Source organism: Amphiura filiformis, chromosome 2 (genome assembly GCF_039555335.1).
Source record: "Amphiura filiformis chromosome 2, Afil_fr2py, whole genome shotgun sequence".
Taxonomy (NCBI): Eukaryota; Metazoa; Echinodermata; class Ophiuroidea; order Amphilepidida; family Amphiuridae; genus Amphiura; species Amphiura filiformis.
In genome coordinates, this window is record NC_092629.1 from 35,518,764 (window position 1) to 35,543,246 (window position 24,483).

General features: G+C 35.7%; 1 protein-coding gene across 1 annotated transcript in view; it reads right to left on the reverse strand.

Moving 5' to 3' along the window:
* Positions 1-24,208, reverse strand: part of LOC140140274 (afadin- and alpha-actinin-binding protein A-like) — a 68,416-nt gene extending 44,208 nt beyond the window's left edge. Inside the window, 1 exon segment of the mRNA XM_072162065.1 lies at positions 24,054-24,208. The gene's annotated coding sequence lies outside the window, so the exon portion shown is untranslated.
* Positions 24,209-24,483: the final 275 nt, after the last annotated feature.

Genomic DNA, 24,483 nt, shown 5'->3' on the forward strand with positions numbered 1-24,483 from the left:
GTGGAAAAGTTCAAAATTCAACTCTAATCGCTGATGAATATTCCACCACCCAATGAGAATTTTCAATGCCACGCTCATAAAAACCTAGCTCAGATTCTGCACAGCATTTACACATGCGTACAATGGCGCAACAGCACTATTAAAAAACATCACTACCAAAATCAAGGTAAAACAGGGTAGAGAAATAAATTTTCCAGGAAACTGAGCAAATCTTAGAATTGGCCCACCTGTACAATACTTGATACGATACCTTGTGACCATGCAAGACAATTGCATTGACAGCACATTGACAACACCCAAACCCAACAAGAAACAATAGATAAACATAATAATCAAGTTCCTCCGAAAAACTACTGGGTACGTAATTTGATTTAGCTAGGTAACTCTGTGTCTTCCTACATGTAATTTGGTGAAAAGTTTGTCTCACAGACAAATTTTCATGACCATATTTGGAATCAACATGAAAAATGCATTAAAATGAGTACAAACATTTTAGCCTAGTATTGGTTCAGTGGTTCTTAAGATAGCTCTTGATATTTTGAGAAAATATCACAAAACTTTGACTTTTTATGTTGAAGCCTATGGCTAGGACGCAGAGCATTAACTTAGGGGTACACGATGTATTGTATCCATTCGCAAGATGCTGTGAACTACCAAATCGCAACAGTTTAAAATAGTTGCTAACCTTAAGTCAAATGATAACTAAAATGGGGTAGGATCCACGTCATCAGAACATTACTACATGTATTACAGCATTCAGTAAACATTGTGCAGAAACAATCTTACAATTCTTACCTCAAAACGTGTTAACTTCCAAAACTATTTTTCACAATCAAATAACTTCACAATAAATCCTATATAAAATCCAAGTTCAGAAGTGTAGAAGAAAATCAAAACTTGCCATCATGTTTTGCATGTCTTAATCAATAGAGATGCAACATGATCAACATACAATATATGATCTCTACGTGCTAGAGGTCCAATGCATGTATACATGTGTATGCCCTGTGTTTGGTCCGTCATTCATTCCGGTGGTGACATCACTACCAATCATTTCCTGAGTTCCCATAAGTTCATGTCCTCACACAAGTTTTAGAACAAATTTATGTCCGATACGTGGCTCTCTCCAGGGCTGGCCTGATTCACTAAGTACTTCCAGTAATTAATTGGCATTGTGATCCAGACATATGATACATGAACTTTACGGACTAAGGGCTTGTCATTGGTCAGATTCAGTGTTAACTCCCAGGTTCCTTAAAAAAAAGTTTAGGGAATATGTAAAGTTCTTCCCTTTTTAAACACACTTTTAAAAACACAATTTGGGTCCTTCATGCATTGCTTCATATTTTGGCACTAATTTTCTTTTTAAAACAATCATGCAAAAGACGAATTGGGAAACGTCTACACCTTTATCATGACAGTTCCTCATTTGCTCGCCCTATTCCTTTTTAAAGGAATTTTTATAAAACACAAGGCTAACTTTAGTTCACATACCTTTTTGGGGGAAACTTTTCTGCAAAATTTCCATTTTCTGCAAAATGTATATACCATCTTGTCAATAATAGAAAATCTTACATGTATACATACATGTATATACAGAATGAGTGTTAAAGGGGCACTTTGTGACCCATAGTTGAGCTATCACATTCACAGCACAGGCTCTGTGACTGGACTCTGATAGCTTCTGATAACTCTTGCTTCTGATCATGGAAGTAATCATTACTTCCATGTTCTGATAGTGATTCTACTGATACCTGTATGATGATCTATGATATTCTAACAATAGTAGTAGTACACCCTTGAAAATGTTGATAGGGAGTAGGGACCATGGAATGTTTAGACGTAAGACCATGGCCATTCAAACCCTTCAAAAACTTTTAGCTTAAACTTCCAAATCTGTCAGGGAAAAAAAATCAAATTTGATATCTGATCAAGACTAGACTGTATCCAGCTTTGGCTACTGTGCATGTACCTTAAACATACATGTATGTACAAATGTACTACGCAGTATTTAAATTCCACTTCCTGCTTTTACAGCATTCAAAGAAAATAATCAAGTCATGCCATTACAGAGAAGATATCTTACAATTCCCATAATGCATTTCTTCCATCTTCCATTTCAATTTTCTGTACTGATTTGCTCGTGCAACGAGGGTCGATAGTATTGAAATGTGCCTCAACGAACAGAGCACATCCAGATCTTGCAAAATATGTTTATTTCTTGACTATCGACACAACCAGTAGTATATTCTCAACATGAAAACAGGGGCAACTTATACAAAGTAATGGCAGTGTCATTTGATGAAATAAGGTGATAGGCCTATATCATGTTGCAAAGGACTCTGGGAAGGGTGTCATTATATGTGACACAATCTGATCCATTAAGACCAAAGTCGGACATTTTGAAAAGCAAGTTACTACTGTTCAAATTACCCTCCCTAACATATACACTTGGTTGCAATTTTAGGAACATATCAATTTTCTGATGTTTTGCATTGTATGTTGCTGTATCCAATGGCGTAAGCTGTACATGTAGGAGGAGCTGTACATGTAGGGGTGGGCAGAAAATTTTCAGGGATAAAATGGGGATGGCAAAGAGTAAAGTCAGGGACTGCCTTTTGAGGAGAGCCAGAGCAATCGCTCTCTACTGCTCTCCTTAAATCTGATATAGGAGAGTGATTTTTAGCTCTTCTTAGTTGACCATTGTCTTCTTACATTTTGTTGCAAATGCTGTAAATAGCTCTCCTTGAAGGTTCCAGAAGAGTTATTTAATGCTCACCTACAAATTCCAAAAGACAGTCCCTGTAAAGTGTCATTAAAATGACTGAAAATGGGACAAAATATAACAAATGGGGACGAAAATTTGACTTTGCTCCTCCACAGTACTAAAACTTAGGCTGGCTGCACCAACAGATATATGCTACAGCCGTGTCTATCTCAACTTTGTTATTTCTAACTTTGGTTGGATTCTATCAGATCATGTGACTTTACATGATGTGACTTTATCATGATTTGAAGCAGGTGATGTTTTTCTTCTTTCTCTTAATTATCGGAAGCAACCTTTACTGGGAGAACGCGTTGTCATAGCGACATTCAAATGACAAATCATTGAATAGAAGATGCAACATTACACAGTCAGCATTATACATGGTCAGGTAAATCTTAACAGGAGTTATTCAACAAATATATTGCATACATTTAATTTTTAAATTAAAAAAATGGTTGGGAGCCAAGTCAGCCAACATTTGTTTTAACTCAAAATAATTTGCTATGACTATGAGTCAACATTTTAGGGTTTCTTGTTTAATATTAGGGAGCATTACAGGTACAGTGGACTAACTTAGGGGGTGTCTTGAAAAATTTGGCCATGCCCCTTCCCCGGGGGTCACTCCCATTGTGGCCTGTACACCATCCGCGATAATCAACTTTTGAAAAGCACCCTAAACAAGGATTTAACCCTTGGCTAAAACGACACCCTAAACAGGGATTTCATTCCTAACATCAAATTTCATACCCTAAATTTCATTTCCAGATTTAGAAATTGCAATTTTGCTACCCTTTTTCCAATTTTTCATGTTTTTGACACCCTAAATGCGATCGCTACAGATCGTGCCTACCCAATTGAAATCCACCCTTTTTTACGCGTTTTCATTATCGCGGATGGTGTACAGGCCACAATGGGAGTGACCCCCCCGGGCCCTTCCCTTGCTACTACTAGAGAGATCTTCATACACAGTTACACTGTACATGTACTAAATATGTACATAAATGCATACTGCTGTCAAGAAGTTAACTATTGGTGGGCTATTCCAGTTGAAATCCATACACCCCATATGGAACACATGACCTTAAATCTCTCACACAGGGGTAGTATCTATATCAAATGGAGTCATCCATTTTATAGGTAAACCCATTTGTAATGAAATTCACACTCCATGTGTGGAAGATTAAGGTCATGTCTTCCATACCCTTCCATAAGGGGTGTATGGCATTCAACTGGAATAGCCCATTATACCCCTCTATTTACAAGATTAGCACCTGATAAAAAGATGCACAAGTAGATGTGTAAATAAGACGAACAAACCTATAATTCCTTAGACAAACATTATTTGTTATTACTTCCTTGATAATTATGTCACCCAGACAAGAAAAAGGCGGGAAATCACAGTACTATTGCTATATGCACATAATTTACATTTTGTTCAATGCTTTTTGCATAAATTTTGAAGATTGGGCTCTTTTATGGTATTTCCCAGAAAAATCTAACCCTTTGACAAAAATGTTTTTATTTAGCATCTGCCCCTGAAAGACCAGGCTGAAAGATCCCATTTTTTGGAATTTAACCTCAAAGGAATCCAACGTAGCATAATATGCCCACGAATTTTTACCTTCTAAAGACACACCGTTTTTCACACAAATTTTCTCCCCTCCCAATTGCTAAAGACCCCCATGTTGATAAATGCAGCTGCACATGTCACCATGGTCACATGATTTTTGGAGTGACCCCCCTCCCGCCCCCCTCCCCTCCGATTGAAATCTCTTTGATACATGGATGTGCTCTAGACAGGGGTTGATTTAGAAAATAAAAGTTACATTCACCACTTCAGTTTTTCTTGAATATGGGCTGAATATCACAAAATTCTGAATGCGGAGGCAAAATTTTACATGCACACGCACAGAACCAATGTAAATTGAACCCTGGCTCTATACTAAAGCATTAATGATAACATTACAAGTGATGAAAACAATGATGGACTAAATGACTGATTATTAAACGGATGAGTTTAAAACTTGACATCATGTCTTTCATCATCATCAGATGCAAATAACAAAATGGGGCATCAAAAGGTTACAATCATTCAGTGCAAAGACAGTCTCAGACCCAGTTCACATTAGAACATTTCTTCCTTCAATGATATATAAATCTTGATTAACTAATTTTAAGTGTATGTGCACATTGCGCTGAACGAAGATCGAACAAAAACATTGCACTGTAGGGCCTACACATCTTACAAAAATTAACAAAGATAAAAGGAGTTGTAAATGTGTTAGCACAGTTTAAAAGTAAATAACATCACATTTTTGCCTTTATCGCAATTTCAAATTTGCTGCCTTTGGCCTCCATGAACCAGATTGTGTCACATAAATTGCAAATAGCATGCAATATATCTGGCATTAAATCCTGGCTTAAGAGAAGTTCACCAGAGCAGTTCTTCTGGGGTGAACCTAACCAAACCTGCCTGGTTATCAAATTAATCAATGACAAGGTTATCTCTGAATTTGACAGGTGCTGATTGATGCAATAACATTATAACATCAATTAGCAACTGTCAAATTCAGAGATAACCTTGTCACTGATTAATTTGATAACCAGGCAGGTTTGGTTCACCCCAGAAGAACTGCTCTGGTGGGGCTTTCTCTTTAAGCACATTGTTTGAGCCTGGTCCCATCAGGACCCAAGCATGTCTCCACAAGGGGCGACCATAAAAACCAGAGAAACAAACAAACATAGCTGATGTAGATCTACACTGTGCTATTCACCACATCCTGAACAAGTATCTAACAGTAACAGTACCAGTTTTTCATACATTACAGTAGGGTCGGTTATAGAGGGGTAAAAAAGGGTGATGTGCCAGATTCCTTAGGGCTCAAGCTTATTTGATGCAGGATGATCTCTTGAGCATTTTGACACCTTTTTACTGAAATCGGCCAAAAATGAGAAGGTGCCTGCCAAAAACTTATTCGGACAGGGGGTCTGAGGGAGGGGGTCTGAAAATTGTCATTTTCATCAAAATACTATTCTATGCCTTATTCTATTGATATTGGTGTTGTTTTGTATGTTATTGGTGCCAAAGATCCATTTTTAAAGTTGTATAAGATTTGGAGCATCCATGTTCTCGGAAACAGCCATTTTATGTCAAAATTAGGGTTTGAGGGCGCTTTGCATTAAATTCGAATTTGCTCTTCCAATTGAAATTTTTGTTGCCATAACTATAAAAATAATCATAGGTGGAACCTCCACAAGAAATTTGGGCTTTAAGCTTTTTTTCGTTTGACCATGGCACCGTTTTTTGTAATTTCATGAATCCCTCCAATGAAATGTACACGGTATGAAAGTGCATTGACCCTGTACATTTCAATGACAGCTTCCATGAAATGTTCAAATGGGTGTTAAAGTCAAACCGTATTATGTAAAAAGTTCAAATTTCTTGATCAGGTGCCACTTATGATTATCTTCATAGCCACAACACTAAATGTTACAGTTGATAGAGCGTGTGCGTGCTAAGAGCAAAGTGCCCTCATACCCCAATTTTGACATAAAACGGTAGTTAGCAAGAATACGGATGCCCTGAATCTTATGCAACTTTCAAAAATGGATTCCTTGGCACCAATAACATATAAAACAACACCAATATCAATAGAATAGGGCATAGAATAACAATTTTGATGCAAAATGACAATTTTCAGACCCCCCTCAGACCCCCCTGTCCTTGGCCGGCACCTTCTCATTTTTTGGCCGATTTCAGTAAAAAAGGTGTCAAAATGCTCAGGAGATCATCCTGCATCAAATAAGCTTGAGCCCTAAGGAATCTGGCACATCATGGTTGTATAACCCAGTACTAATTACAGTATACACAAATGACCATGATGACAGCGCCGACTACAATGCAATATAGCAAATACTGTGAAAACACATGAACTCACCACATCTGCGCCACATATGATGAAACATAAACTCTAAACAAATCTGTAGTCCTGCTGTTTTAAAATACTCCATCAAAATAAGAAATAGTGCCTGGTATCCAAGTATCCATGCATTCATGGCCAATTTAAGCATGGTCCTAACTGATTCCCATTTCAAATCACGCATTAGTTCTGCTCGCAACGTCACGTTTACAGTCAACACCAGATTGACATTTAACCCCTTATGTCCCGCAGGTGTGAAGAAAAAAAGTTTGAAAACTTTTTATAAATTTCAAGTTGTCATTGCTTTTAGTATTTTTAAAGTCCAAACATACAGAGTATAATGTCCAGGTGGTTCTAGATATAACAAGTTAAAAAAAATGTAAATCAAATTAATCAAGCAAAATAATCTTTATCTGATTAAAAGTATAAATTGATAATAAACTTGCTATTGATTAGTTCATTTACCTGACGTCCATTATCAAACACACGCAACCGAGCGATTAATCGCTGTATTCAAAAGTCTCTATTATTACACACAATTGGACCTTGACAGTGTTATAGTCAGACACAGGTACCTCACAGTATTTATTTTGTGGTGGTTGCCAAAAACTATCTGACATGTCCATTATGCATTGATGACTCAACGAGCAGTCTATAAAATTGCAGAGCTTAATGTCAATGTTTCTGCGAAAATGTATCCATTATTTAGCCAAATTTGAAAAGACAATTTAACACCTGATTCCAGAAAAATGCAGCCTGAAAGGCGTATTTTGTGATCCTGGCATCCATTTTGTGACATTTTTCAGTAGTCTATATATCCATGAAAAAAGCTTATTCCAAAATTTCAGTTGATCCCAATTTTGTTAAAAGTTGCGAGTTATGCATGATTATGTGCATTAGACTGCTCCATAGTCCACTGTGTTGTAATTTTGTTCTGTTATAGAGCATAAATACAAATTTGATGACATTTTTGCTAAGCGAATGAATGATCTACAAGAAATATTTTTGACATAAACATAATGTAGGCAGAGGCAGATATAAAAATCTTAACTTTTTTTGTTGTGGAAAGTGGGGATGAGGGATGAGGCTGTGGATCATGAAATGCCCCTTTAAAATTCGGAATTCAACAAATATAATCATGTTTTGCCAAATGAAAAGTGGCCCTAGACATATTGGTTGGTTGGAACAAACTGGCAATAAAGTTATTTTATGTTGCATGGCATGTTTTCCAAACTGCTAAACCTTCAAACTGAAACAAAGTGTTTTCACAACTTTTTCACCTTGAATTAATGTGTCAACTTTTTTAAAGGAAACATCTATGACTTGTTGTTTACTTCAGGGTATATCACCTTCAATAGTTCAGGGTACAGCAATGACAATATTAAAATGCATGAAGACAAATATCAAAATTGTCTTATGTGCTACAATAATATGTAAAAGATGAATTGGAGCATCAATCTATTTCTAAAAGCCTGTTCAATGGCAGTCAAATCAATGGTGTAACTAGCAGGAGTCATCCTGGGGGGGCAAGCCATTTTTCAGCAATTTCCTTTTTCTAATTTATTGTCAAATCAATGGGGGGGGCACATGCCCCTATGATGCAACACCACTGGCAGGTATTATGGTGATTCAAGGATATGTACATGTATGTGATTCTTCATTCTTTTGAAACTAAAACAAACTTTTTTTCACAACTTCCTAATTAATAATTAACATATTTGTATAGTGTTATCGTTTTTATTTTAAAAATAAAAAACGAAAACACGCCCTTACTTTGTATGAAAATGTTTAGGGACGATAGAAAGAGCCTATCGGGGCACCGATGGCGCCGCACTATAGGACCAAATTTGATGTGGTGCGTAACAGAGTCTCCAGGGTACACTGCGTGCAAGACCTATGATTCTAACCGAAACAAACTTTTTTTCACAACTTTTTCACCTTGAATGACTATGTCAACTTTTAAAAGGAAACATATGACCCGCTGTTTATCCAAGTTCATTCTGACACACATCGGTTTCAATCAGCTTCAAAAGTCCAGGGAATAGCAATGACAAAAATGAAAAGCAAGAACTCTGATAAATGTGTCAACTTTGAAAAGGAAACATATTGTCACTTGTCAGCCTACTACGCTAATTTTCCCAAGTCATTTTTTTTGTAATTTTTATTTTAAAGTACAAAATGTGGTTCAAGCATGCATCAGTTATGTAAAAATCACCCTAATTATTTCGGATTTTTCCCTTTCATTTGTATCATTATCATTTGTTCTTGTGCAAATATTGGTTCATAAATATGTTTAAATGCATGTTTGAACCATATTTTGTACTTTGTTCTCAAAATTACAAAAAATGACTTCACAATTAGCGTAGTAGTAGGCTGATGACATATGACTTGCTCTAATATCAGAACGACACACATCAACTTTAATAGATCAGGGCACAGCAATGACCGGGAGCAATGACCAGGTATATTTGGTTGTCAAATTGCAGGGAAGAACAGCAGCTCATTTCTTACACACTTTTAAATAGGAATTTAGGGTTAGGGTTAAATTAGGCCAGGATCCCTGTTTTCAATTTGGACACCCTAAAATTCCGATTTTTATAATGGAGTGAATAGGAAGTGGACACCCTGATTTTGTAGAATAAGGTATTTTTGACCATTTTGGACACCCTAAAGACACCCCTCTGGCTAATGCCTTGCCATGATTTAGGGTTATTAGGGCCAGGGTTTAGGTTTAGGGTTAAAATAACCAGAAACAACTAGGAACAAGCTAGAATCTTCCCAGTGTAAAAGACTGATTGCTCAGAACAATGAAATTTACAAAGAAAGTTGAATACTACATGTATAAGTAATTGTTGGCAACATCCATATTAGCGACAAATGACTCGCTTCTCAATTTTGTTTGTCTGTGAGTGATTTTGAATTTATTTTTTACCGCAATAAAAGTCTGTTCGAGGGAAATCAAATCAGCCTGTATCACAGTTTTTGGCAATTGGTACTTTTGTGTAGTACAGGCAGGTAATAAATGAAAGTGGCAACTTTCTGAAACACTTTTTTTCACAACTTTTTCTTCTTTATATGGCAACTTTATAAAACACACTTTTTTCACAACTCTTTCACTTTGAAATAATGAATGTGACAACTTTCTGAAACAAACTTTATTTCAAACTTTTTCACCTCACACTTTCCAAAGGAAACATATGACCTGTTGTTTACTTATGCCCTACACAGTCACTTCAGCTTCAATAGTCCAGGGCACAGCAATGAAAACAATGACAAGCATGCTGACAAATTGTCTCCTGTATACATGGTATAGGGCACTGTAACAATTTGTCAAGGTGAATTGGAGCATTACTCAATTTTGTTTTTCTTGGTTCTGATACTTTTGGCAAAGCAAGTACTACATGTAGGCCTACTTCTATGCCATTGTTTTCCTACCCTTTTCCTAAGTTTTGAGTACAATTTCACTGATAATTAAACCTTCATTTCTAATGATTTTTATGGCATCTTTCTTGGTGACGAGTTTGGCTACGCTTTTGGAGTAACATTTGTGTGATTATTGATACCCTAACTTAGGAGATACTTGCGCATCGTGCCCCGGACGTAAAAAAGACCCTTTTAACTTGTTTTTTTTTTCTATGCGGGTGATATACCACTTGGTTTATTACACAATATTACACAGCCCCTAAATATTCAAGGTCTTCAGCTGTAACTAATAGTAATACACTGTACCAGCTAGGTTTCTGATTGGCTCAATATATCAAATTGTAGCCAATCAGCAGGTAGTATTCATGGGGCAAAGTATTACTTGAAAATGTCTGTGCAAAATATGTATGTGGATATACTATACAGTGTTAAATGCATTTTCTATACTAAATGCATCCCATACATAAATATTTTAGTATGCTTACTGCTAGCAAATGATGCATGTAATGGGCTATTCCAAATGAAATCCACACGCCCCCTGTGGAAGACATGACCTTTATCTCCCACACAGGGTTGTAGATTTCAAATTGAATCACCCATTCAGATAACCCCATTTGAAATTCACATTCCCTATGTGAAAGATAAAGGACATGTCTTCCATAGGGGTGATGGATCTTAACTGGAACAGCCCAACTTCCTACCGAGTAAATGGCATTGATGACAGCGCTATGTTTTTGCTGGTTGCTATTTCAATGCATTCATAAATGTATGAGAAATTAAAAATGGAACATGTCTGAAGGAGACTTTTTAAAATTAAAAGCGTTACGAAACAAGATATATCTTGGTGTGTCCACAGAGCATCTGCCAGACAGCACTCAGTATCTCACCCACACCAATGGAATATCATATGAATGAATAAGTAGGATTTGTTTTTTAATTGCAGTACAAGTGTCTTTGGAAGCAGTCGCACTCACACCCTCCCTCAAATTTGCAAAAGTATAAAGCAGTCACCAAAATCAGGTTTTTTAGGCTTTTTTGGTCAAAAAAGGTCAAAAATTTGGGAAAGATCCACTTTTCACAAAATTGCCCCCTCCCCCCCTCCTGGAAAAAGGACCACTTTTTCAAAATATGCACCCAAAAAAAAAAAAAAAGTTGAAGACACATTGCAATTTTAACTACATTCTATGCATCATAATAGCAATAAAATAAAGAGGAGAAAAACAACCTCCATGAGTAATACTGTAATTTTATAATGTTCTCATACGTACACTGTACATAGAAAATAGAATGATTGTGAAAGACCAAATTTAACCACAAACAACACTTTTCAATGGCAATATATATTTTTTAGTCACAAGACTAATTGAATTGTCACGCCCACTCATCATCACAATGTAGAGTTTTCCTATCAGTAACATATGAAGAGCTTAGTTTCAAAACCCCTTACATCCACTTGCCTATTTTTGAGAACACATCAAAAAATCATCAAAAAAATCACTGATATATGGGGGTTTTCAACAAAAGCAGTTTTTGGCAGGATGCTCATCCTACCCAAACATCATGCCATAAACTGCTTTTGTTGTAAACCCCCATATATCAGTGATTTTTTTGATGTGTTCTCAAAATTGGGCAAGTGGATGTACAGTATATTAGGGGTTTTGAAACTAAGCTCTTCAATTATACTGCAAAATTTTTTTAAACTAATGATGGCAATTGATGGATACATACAGTACCATGTACCATTTTGTAACCTATAGGCCCTAAACATGCTAAACACCTTCCATTTGGTATGGTGGTCATCAGGAAAGGAAGAGTTTCCTTTGAATTGACCAATACTTCCTTTAAGACCAGAACCAAGCAAAACACCCCTCTTGTATCTTTTATATTTGATTGCAATGTTATACAGCTTATTTATTCATTTTCAAAATGAATGTAAATGGCCGTGTGTCTTGAAGTGGTGTTCCTTTGCGTTTCGTTAGTAAATTTCTAGGATCGCGCATCATTTTCCATTGAAACATTCATAACTTCCAAATTATACATCCTATCATAGCAAAAGTAAACATTTTCTGAATGGAAAAAGTCCAATCTTTCCAAAAATGGCATCTTATTTTCAGTAGGGGTAAGTCTAAATCAGGTAAAAATCCAAATATGCATGAAAAAGTTGTCAAAAAGTAGCACCTCCTCAAAAACATGTAACATCCAAACCATAGCACCTATCTAAAAAACAACCTTATTGGTGCAAAGTAGAGGCAATAGCCCACCCAAAAATGTATACTTTGATAGGGTTACCCCTACTTGATGTACTTTTTTGATACACGGAATGACACGCTACAAAATCTTCCATCAAAATTTGAGGAAAATACAAAAATAATACTTGAATTGCTAAAAGAGCCTCTTTATACTAAAATCTTAGTGTATTCTTAAAAACATTAATACATTTGTAAAGTGCAAGCAACAACCATCCTAAAAATGTTTACTTTGATAAGGTTACACCTAAATAGGGTACTTTCTGTGGTGTGATGTCACAGTACACCAAAACATGCCGACATAAAAGACGTAAATTTTGTTCAGTTTAAAAAAATTAAAAGAACTAATCTCTTGTGTTGACTTCAAACATGTAAAAACTACAGGTATCATGGGTATTAACCACAAGTTTAACTCACTTCAGATTCTTTCTAGCAATACTTTCGGGCTCTGTTGCTTATATATACTATCTAGAGAGGTTGCATGTTTCGGGCTCTGTTGTTTTTATCCAGAGAGGTTGCGTCATCAACTAATTATATAAGCCCTACCAAATTCACCTGAATTTTTATTACTCTTGACACTCTTTATTAGCTCACATGCAGTGAGCAATTATAAAAAATATAATAATTTATAATATAAATGTGTGCATATTATTTTAAATGTCCAATTTCAAAATTCCAATATTATGAATGAGGCTGAGCAAATATTAAATTTTGGTCTGTAGCATGCATTTTTTTTTAAAATTTATTTATTTATTTATTTATTATTTAAAATTAATTAATTTTAAGATAATTAATTAATAATTAATTAAATGAATTCATTTAATGGCTATTTAATACAGGCCTGTTAAAATCAATTACAATTGATTTATGGCAGTTAAAAAAAACCCTGCAATGGTTTTCTTCAGATTTCGGTGTCCCAATATCTGTGTTAATATAAAATTAATTAATTAATTAATTATATTTAATTAATTGTAATTAATTAATTAAAATTAATCAATTAATTAAAATTAATCAATTAATTAAAATTAATTAATTAATTACAAAACAAATAGATCTTTAGTATAAAAGTAGAGATTTACAGACTTCATTCATTGTTGTAATGTAGAAAACCATGATGAACTGATGAATGCTTGTTTCTCCCATAGACTTTACATGGTGCCGTATCCCAATTTTCAGGCCGCGACAAATCTCCTGTCCGATAGCCCGGGGCAATCAATTTTTTTGTCGGGCAACTAAAACTCTGAAGAGCTGTGCCCGATCGGGCAAGACTAAATTAAAACCAATTAAAGCTTGAAGATGCAAAACAGAGTATTTCTGTCAAACCTAGCGTGTTCACGGAAGTAAAAAACAGTCAAAACCAAGTAGAAAACTTCTTGAAACGGCCCTCAAATTTTTCCGATGCTACATATCCATACCAGACATATGCTAATGAAATGACGTTAGTGACGTAGTGGTAGTAAACTATAGTTTAGCCAATTATAGAAACTGTTTCGTGCATATATAATGAGTTTTTATGACGTCAATGACATCAGCTGGCCATGTATTTGCATGTACATCGAGATTGAGACGTGTTAGTGGTTGGCAAAATACGTAAATCGCTGTGACTTTACTGACAAAGTTTCACATAAAATTTTTTCCACAACAAACAAACAGTATTGAATGCATATGAAATGTTTATTATTATAGTGGTTTCATGAATACTCATTTATGTATCAACTTAACTGAGAAAGTATCGGCTTTTCGCAAGAATGAAACTGCCGAATTCGACGTACTTACAACTACGAGTTACATGCACTGCATGATGTGACTTTGCTGACAATTGTTGCCGGAAATATGGTTAATTTTCGGGCAATTTCGGGCAACCAATTTTTGACTATTGCCTGCCCGATCGGGTAAGCTAAAAAATAAAATTTGTCGCGGCCTGCCAATTTTGCACCACCCGGCGTCTTCGTTTACTTAATTAAATCTTATTTATTTTAAATCTCAGAACATCAAATTTGGTACCAAATTAAAGAGTACATTCTAGGCCTTTAGGCAGTATCTTATTTAAAGACTTTATTCATTGTTGTAATATAGAAAAACCTTGATGAGCAGAGTGCTCATTTCTCCCATAGACTTTACATGGTGCCGTATCCCAAAATTTCCGTATCCCAATTGCACCACCCTGCGTCTTCGTTTACTTAATTACTTACAACTTTTTAATTAAAAACATCAGAATATTATGTTTGGTATCAAATTAAGGAGTACACTATAGGCTTTAAAATGAATGCAAATTTGATGGCATTAGTAAGGATTAAAGGTGCTTGCTTATTACAAATAAGTCATTTTTTTACTAAAATATGAAACAACACCACCCTATTGAGAACACCAGTTCACGACGCACGGCCAAATGTAAAGGCTTTTATCACCAATTTCCTGTACAAACAATTAATTTTGTCGTACAGCAAAACAAATGATCAACACCCAGGGATCAACAAATTTTTAAAACTGTATCGGTTGGTTTTTTTTTGGCTTTTTTTATGCCACGCTACCCTCGGCCAGGGAATTTATCTGCCTTAGTGCCTTCATCACAATGGTCACAAGTCAGTCTGTGATACTAGTGTGTGTGGGTCATTCTTTGAGCATAGACAATACATAGACATACATGTATATTGGGGTTAAGATACTACACCCTGCCCAATTTTGTGCCTATTTTTGCATTTTCTCAACAATTATAGCGCATTGGGACAAGTAAGATATGTATATTATAGGGGCAAGGACTACAACTACTGCACTGGAAATTTTATTTCAGCACAGACAACAGTTGTGGAGTTACAGTCATAAATGAGGGAAAACCAATATTTGATCAATAAATCAATAACTACATGTACTTGCTTTGAGTTGCTGAAATTTAGTTGTAGTCCTTGCCCCTAAAATATGCATCTTACTTGTCATCAATGTGCTATAATTTTTGAGAAAAATGCAAAAAATAGGTACAAAATTGGCCAGGGGTGTAGTACCCCCTTAAGGAACTGTGTCAGGACTGTAGATTTGTCATGTTTAAGATCCTAACTATCCATCCATACATGCTACAGTCCATTTGCTGCAAAAATTGGGCTCAATTACAGCAATTTGTCTAAATACATGGATAGTCACGCTTTGTTACATAAATTGTTTACTTTTGTGTGCCTGTGTTTACCATCGCCATGGCAACCCAATGTCATGGGAAATGACATAGCAAAGGGTTACAGTATGCTATGGAATTGAGGAAGGGTGGACCCAGGATGCAGGGGGGTCTAAACACAAGGGATGCGGTGCTTAAGGGTTTAAACTTGATTTTAGAGTATATGTTTTCAAGCCTGATGATTTTTGGCGTACACGTATGTTTGTAGGTACACATAGGCCTATCCTAACTTACATTACATCTTTTATGAGCCATTTTGAATTCATTGCGTTGCTGTTCATGTACTCATCAAAGCAATTTTGACATACTGGCATTCATATAATGCCATGTTCAATGGCCAAAATGGTGTTTTTTTTCACTTTGACTTTATCTTATTATTTCAGCTTAAAATGGACAGTAAGCCTTTCCTGACAGTTTTTACTTTCTGTTATTTTAACATTTCAACAACTTTTCGGGTACAAAAGTAAAATTTGATAGAAATCGCTCATAATGGCTTTTAAGTACCATACTGGCCGTGTGTCCTGAACTCGCCACCCTTAGCGTTACATGACAAATATTATGAATTTTTACACCAACCGGTTTCTAATTAGATTATCTCGACAATCATCAACCCTAAACTAGCAAAAGTATACATTTTTGGAAAGCTGAAGGCATAAGCAATTCAAATATACATTTCAACTCATTATACAGAGTGACCTGCAAGTTATACAGGGTGGAATAAAACAGATTTTGATAAAAAATGGGTCGCTCAATGCATTGCTTATTACCAACTTACAGTACTAAACTGGAAGTAAACAACATTCATTTGGTTAGAGGATATGGAGAGCCAACTGACTTTGGAAGAAACCAAAATCACACAGCTGTTTGGTAATCTCGGAATATAGGGTGTCCCAAAGTATGTTAGATTTGTTTACAATTCAACATATTTTGAACCTAAACATTTTCCCCCTAACCCATACAGAAAAAATATGTCCATATTTAGATTCCTCATCAAATTTCCCTTCAGAAAATCTATACTTTGACTATGATAGGATAAGTAATTAAAATTTTACAGTAACTTTTACCAAATCCAATTTACAGCCTTTACAGAAGCAGATTACATATGTACGCACTAAAAGTACCAATCCCATAGAGTTTGTGTGTACCACATCCCCCACCACCACATCCCCCACCACCGCCACCCTGCCCATTCTGAATTCTATGAAGCACAGTGTCAGTACGGTATTAAAAAAGTTCAAGTATTTCTTTTTACAGGGTTGAAAGTGCATTTTATTTAGCAATAAAATGAGACCACAAGCATGACAATAACTTCTTGCTTGACAGAGATATCATCATTTGTTTTGAGTCGACTTTGGCAAAATGTAACATCGCCACCTTTTTTTGGTGACGAGCTCAAGACACACAACCTACTATTGTACGGCATCAGTTCGCATAACGCAACACCCCCTCAAATATTATGCACGATGCGAATGAGTGCACAGGGCCAGGCTGCCGGCCGGAGTCCAATGCGCAGCGCTATTGTGACATCTTCAATGCATGGCACAGAATAGACATAAAAAATTGGAAGGATTTGGAATAAATGTAAGGAATCTTAATAAGTATAAGGGATCTATTTTTAAAATCCTAACAGTTTAAATCTATATCTTGATTTTACATGGAATATTTTTGCAATTAAAAATAAATGTTGACATTTGGTGTGCGCCCTGAAGAAATTTCCCCCGATGACGTAACGAAGAATAAATGCTGTCATGTATAAAAGCCAGAACATGATTGGCTGATTATCGTGTTGTGGATGGTAGAGATGATCCAATCACTGCATTGGTTAGAAACTTTTTACTAACTATTGATTAATTGGTATCGGAAATTAGTTTGTTGTAAACATGGAAGAGAGCTGGCTGTGTTTTCGCGATTGCCAGTGTTTTCTTGGACTTTTGGAGATTAAATCTTCCGCCCATGGGCAATTTATGCAATCAATGTGAAATTTATGAGAAAATGGCGAAACTGTTAACTGAAATCATTGATAAATAAAGGACACAGCATAGACACAGACACATTATTTTGGGTACCGGTACTTTTATTGAGAATTATTATTAATTTTATTTTCAATACAAACATATGTAATTTGATTGCATGCACAATTTGAGGATTGCTATACAAAACAAATAGTGCATTTGTAGCAGTTTTTGCAATGCACAAATTATGCTGGAAGGAGAACCCAGGTTGTCTGGATATCCTGCTGAAGACGCTAGTCGGACTAGTGAAAACGTTCCAGGAGGTGAGGTTATAAAATATTTAGTGTACAGTATGTAAACTGGAACACTAAACGCTAACTAGCGCTCCACGATAAACACGCACGAATGACGAACATAGCGCGGTACAGAAGAAAGCATACATGCATCTTACATTGTGTACACGCTTAGTATGCTACACGGATGCAACACGCATGTTCCAGTGTGGCCAAGAAATACTTAATTTTACTGCAGTGAGTTGCATGTTATTACCGTACGCATTTTCAGCGTACACTGCCTGTGCACGCCGAAAATGTAAATCATGTAAACAACCATGACACTAGCCCGAGGTACTCCTCCGTCAGTACGATTTCCTTTGTCCTTCTCCGTACGAAGGTTTGAGACTCCTGAGCATATATCTGGTCCAGGGTACACATGGTCGCATGTCACAAATAGGTCACCCAAAAATGGAGGATCCGTAACATGAAAACGCTTTCTTCACACTTCAAGTTTGGTTTATTCCAAAAGTATAATACCTATTGTAGAAAGTTTGGTGTCATTTTGTAGATAATTATGTTCTTTGTCAAATACAAAAACCCCAAGTCAATTGGACATATACTTTGAGATTTATACTTCAATATGTAAGATGTGTCAATGGAGGATCCAAGGGAGAGCCGGGGGGAGAGCCCCATAGGATTGTACACAAAATTGTGAAAATATGGCCAACTTTAAACCTTTGTATCTTAAAAAGTACAAGTAGCATGGACCACAAATTGCACATATATCATCCTGGATTGTAGATCTACCTCATAGTAGATCAAATGTAACAAAAGATGTAACTAATAAATTGCCTAATTAAATGCTAATTAAGAGAGTTTTCCCTATATGTTACTGTACAAAGTATGCATGTAACGCTCCAACATTTCCAAGTGGCTTATCTCTTGCCAGAGAGTCACCCTGCTTATTCAAAAGTACACATATTTTTAAGGAAATTTGATGAGGAATTCAATTATGCTATTAGTTTTAGTGCCAGAAATGGAGTTAAAAAGTTTTGATTGATAATGTCATTAAAATTGTAAAATTATTTTAAAATTTTTGACCACCCTGTATGTTTAACGCAAGGGATAGCAAACTCTTTCTTCCTAATTTGCTTGAAGGGCCCATGCAATGTCTTTCTGAATCCATATTTATTTTGAGCTACATAGCTTTCAGAAAAGAAAAATATGGGGTTCATCATGACAAGAAAGATGCTAATTTTGTTGTTGTTTCACCCTGTATATTTCTTACCCACCCTGTATTATGATGTTATACTTTGTTGATTCGGCATCCTTGTAATATAAGCTTTCCAGAAATATATACTTTTAATGGTCTAAAATGTTTTCATTAAAAGTTGTGTTTAACTTAAAGTGAATCAAAATTGGTGATTTTTTTCTCATTTTACATTATGTTACACAAAAGATGACCAGTTCATGACATGCGACCACATATAAAATACCACTTTTTCTCATAAATACCACTTCCTACCATTCCTCACGTGAAGATGAGACTTAAACAAAACATATTTGGTGCATGTTCGTAAATTTGAGCACATTTGAGGATGTAAAAGACCAGACTTGTGACTGTTACGTCGCCGTGTTTTTAATTCTTCCTATAAATAGATGCCGTCAGAGTGACGTCATCACCGCGACGTGAGTTCACTGTGCCCCGTTTTTACGTACTTACGGCATTCAATCATGGCCTAGAAGGAACAGGGGCAGGGCCATGATGTTTCGGGCTACCATGACCCCTACTCTGCCCTACTTCTTTGGCAGAAACTGTAAAGCTGAATTTATACTCGATCGCCGAGCGATTGCGATAAAACGCTTTTGGTCATGTTTTTTAAGTTGGGACCCCAAATATGGTGGTTTTGTGAGAGACAAAATTTCTCACTTCAGATGGTGATATTTTTCTAGTGATACATCACAGAGACCTGGTTTTGGTCTTATTTTGTAAGCAATTTAGTAGGCTAAAAGAATCAGAAGAGAAAACTAAAACAATTCACTTTGACTAATTAGTAAAGCTCGTTAAGTGGAATTAGGCAGGGGTGGTTGTGGTGGAGGAGCAGGTGGTGGCGGAGCAGGAGAGACGAGCAGGATGATGTTTTGATGTTTGATTTTACAATGAAACAGTATAGTCCTACATCACAGAGACCTGGTTTTGGTCTTATTTTTTAATTTTTTTAGCAGGCTAAAAGAATCAGAGGAAAAAAACTAGAACAATTCACTTTGACATTAGTAAAGCTCGTTAAGTGGAATTAGGCAGGGGTGGCGGACCAGGATGTGGCGGAGCAGGAGAGACGAGCAGGATGATGTTTGAATGTTTGATTTTACAATGAACAGTATATATTGGTATGATTAGCCTAAAGTGGCACACTAAAACATTGTTCAATGAGTAAATAATATTTTGGAAGTATTTATAATTAAATCAAATTAATTAATGGAATCATTAAATAAATTAATTAAACCACCGCAGCATACAGATACTACGGAAATGAAATGGTGTACCGTAATTAGCAAAAGTAATAAATAATACATTTTAAAAAAATATACAAGTAAATGTATCACTGAGGTAAAAGAATAAAAACATTTAAATTACCTAATTAGCTTGATTAGTGAATCAAAAATACAGGTACAATGTCTAGTGATCCATAAGAACTCTTAATTCCTTCTTACAATGTAGCATTATGCATTAAAAACCAACAGAAATTAAAAAAAAAAACTTAAGGTTGGTAACAATACCAGAACAAAATGTTATTTGGAACACCCTACATGTATATGGTGCTCCCTGTATTATTCTTGGTTTGACAAGAAGCTCGCAAAATTCTTGTCATAGTACATGTACTGCACTGAATTTAACTTTTATATGGGTAGACCATTACAGGACTATAAACACTATTAGTGTTGAAGTGCATAGCCGAAGTGTACAAGATTACACTGTATGGATCACCCTGTATACAATACACATGTATGATGTATGATATGTTTATTTTAGGTATAAAACTTTATCTTTAGTAGCCAACTTAGTAGTTCAACTTACAACATTGTTAGTGTTACACATTTCAACTTTTTTTTAATTTGGTGGTTCACACAATTTAAGTTTGAAATTCTGCATTCTAACTATACGGTAACAATACAACATATGTTGTTTGGGCCACCCTGTAAGTGAGATTTCTTGTTTAATATGAAAAGTATACGGTTGCTGTGAATCTGAATATATGCATAAAGCTTCATCCAAATGATTTTCTGCCAATCTTTACTTAGTAATATTCAAAATCAAAGAATTGTTAATTTGACCATGATTTTTCATGTAAATTATCGACACATTTTTGACCGCCCTGTATCTACGCAATCAAAGTACTTGACCGATAAAAGTTCCATATGACTGGGTGGGCAATTGAGTTAGATGTTTAAACATGTGTCAAAACTTTACATTATCAATGTATGTTCAGGGGTGACCCCCATAACTGAATTAATATTTTTGTCCTAATTTTTTTGTTACACCCTGTATATTATATGAGTCACCCTGTATAATGACTCCCATTGTATCATTTTGAAATCGCTTGAGTATATGCTCTCAGAATATATATACTTTTATAGGGTTCTCATGTAAACTTATTGAGTTATAGCACCAAACCTGTAAAAGCATGTGATTTGCTTGAAAAATGCACACGCCACATAATTGGTACCCAGTATAAAAAACATGACCTTTTGAAAAGCGATTTGCAATCGCTGAATTTTCTTGATGCATCGCTCAATCGCTTTTGCATTTACACTTATCACGGCAATAGCGATTGCAGGCGACAATTAAAATATTCTAAATGCTACAAAATACATTTTAAAACATCAGTTGCTGTCAATAATTATTGCTTGCCTTTGAATAAGCCCAATCGGCATTGGAAGTTTGCAATGCATTGTGGGACAGTTTTTGCAGTTTTAGGACACTTTGTCCTTTGACCTATCGGGAAAATTGCTGTAATTATTAATAATTTATTTATTATTGTCATAATGTTATCATTAAAAATATTTAAATAATTAATTCATTTAATAATAATGTTTTTTAAGTTTTTTTTTATTCTAGTAACACGTTTTAAATTATATTTTGTACGCACAAAACCCGAATTTTTCTGAATTTTCCAGATAGGTCAAAGGGCAAAGACGTGTCCTAAAAAAACCGGAAGTTACAATAGCGATTTGGCTTATTAATTCATCACCAAAAATTAATAATCGAGAAAGGTAAATTTATTAGCAAAATAATAGATCCAGATTAGGCCTGGCATTTTCGGGTAATTTTGTACCCGGGTAAACGGGGAATTTTACGGGAGGGAAAAAGAATAAAAAAATTTTAAAAAATAAAAAAAATTTTTTTTTTTTTTTTTTAAGTTTTTATTTTTTCGGTTTTGTAGTGTCTCTGGACCTAGACCTAAATGCCAGGATCATTCATGGTTGACCTAAAAAAAAAAAAAAAAAAAAAAAAAAAAAAATTTCAAGATATTTTGTTATTTTTTATATGAAAATTGATAATTTGTATTCATGTCATAGTCTATTAATGATTTCAAAATGTATCTAGGTCCAGGGACACTACAAAACCGAAAAAATAAAAACTTAAAAAAAAAAAAAAAAAAAATTTTTTTTTTTTTTTTTTAATTCGGGTAGGGTAGGACTACCAATTATCGGACACGCAATTTGCTCAATATTTAAAAAAATGAAGAATATTTTCCCAACCATAGACCATCCACGTAATGACCAAAGACAGCCCTAAATGTAACATAAAATTTGAATTGATGAGACAAGCCATTATAGATATATGGATTGAAAACCACATTGAGGCATCTTGCCAGTTATCGGACGCCTATGCCAGTTATCGGACACTACGCAGCCAGTTACCGGACACCCGCAAAAATAATGGCACACATCTATTTTTCAACTCAACTCAAATGCATTAAGTTTGTGTCTATTCCTTCACATTATTATTAATGACTTTGGGTTATATTTGGACACAGTCACTCTCATTTGGCAGAATTCCTCGATTTGAGAGTACCGTACTCTCAAACGAGCTATTTTATGGATTTGAGACTCTCATATTGGACAATTCTTCGATCTGTGAGTACTCTCAAATGAGGGTTTTCCTGGATTTGAGAGACTCTCAAACTGGACATTTCATCGATTTGAGTGCTCTCAAAGCAACTCTCAGATCGAGGAATTCCTTTGCTCACATAACTCCAGAGGGCGTCCGGTAATTGGGCATGCACAGATTTTACAAGCCAATTATCGGACACTTCATTCAGCCGGCAGCGTTGTTAGCAACCGGTCGTATCAGATGTTGCTGCAGAAACTACACTGTTTTACCAACACAATAATGAAAATATATCAGTTTTAGTAAATTATGAAAAGCTCAAGACCATTACAAAGTTTTCACGCCAAATTACGCTACCTCATAAGTAACATGTTTTTAATAATAAAGAGGCGTACTCATCCCATTCATGTTCGTATTTGCGAAATAATAATAAACGGAACCAGCTGCAAGGCAGCCATTTAAATGCAGCAAGTATCCGTTCTTTCATTTGATGCGATATAAATTCACGTTGACTTGAAGAAACGACTCCACATGGTCCAAACCACGTAATCGTCCGGTAACTGGCATTGTCCGATAATTGGTAGTCCTACCCTACCCGGGGAGGGTATTTCCTACCCGGGTAATGTAATCTCGGGCGGTACCCGTTTACCCGACCGAAAATGCCAGCCTTAATCCAGATGGTTGTTTATGATTGGTTAACGCATTCACGTGTCAAGCGATATCGCTGCCAGGAAGTTGAGATTTCTTCAACTTGCAAAAGCGACGTCGTTTTTGCCTCGGCGATTTGAATCGATTGATCGGCTTGACGCTCTGGAAATCATCCGAAATGTAAGTAAACATTGTCATTGAGCATGCGTGAAAATCGCTTTTCTGCAAAAGCGATCGAGTATAAATTCAGCTTAACTTGTAGGTCGTTCATGATTTTATACATCATGGTCATGATGGTCAGTCTGTTGGTTGTGTGTAAGCTTACTGTCATGCTGTTATCCGTACATAGGGTATATTGCTGATCCATTAATTATCCTTTTCTGGTGCATTGTGGGATAGAAAAGGGAGCAAATTAGCGATCGATTTGCCCCCTTTTCAATCCCACAATGCACCAGAAAAGGATAATTAATGGATCAGCAATATACCCTATGCGTATGCCATAGCACACTGTCACTGCACATTCATGCATTACATGATTAAACTTACCATAAACGACAGCTCCAAATCAGCAAACTAGCGACATAGTGACACTTCTTTGCGTGTATATTCCAAGTATCCAAGCACGGAGAACTCGTGTAGATTCTTAAATATTGGCAGCGGTCACTCAAATCAAATCCTCAAGATCTATGTTCTTGCAAAAACACCGGGGTAATCGCTGATTTCCAACCGCCGGAGCGACTTATGAATAATTAATTAAATGACGTTTACACAAGCGTTCTAGGTATTCTGTGCAGTATTAAAATACCGAGATACACGTACACCAGTACATACAGTGTGCATGAACTACCACATGGCACGGGCAATTGTTTATTTGATTGTTTAATGGTCTGTTATTACTTATTAATTATTTTAATTATTTGTTTATATTTGGTTTGTTTATTTGTTTGATTCTTGTTTACTTGTTTGTTTATTTTTT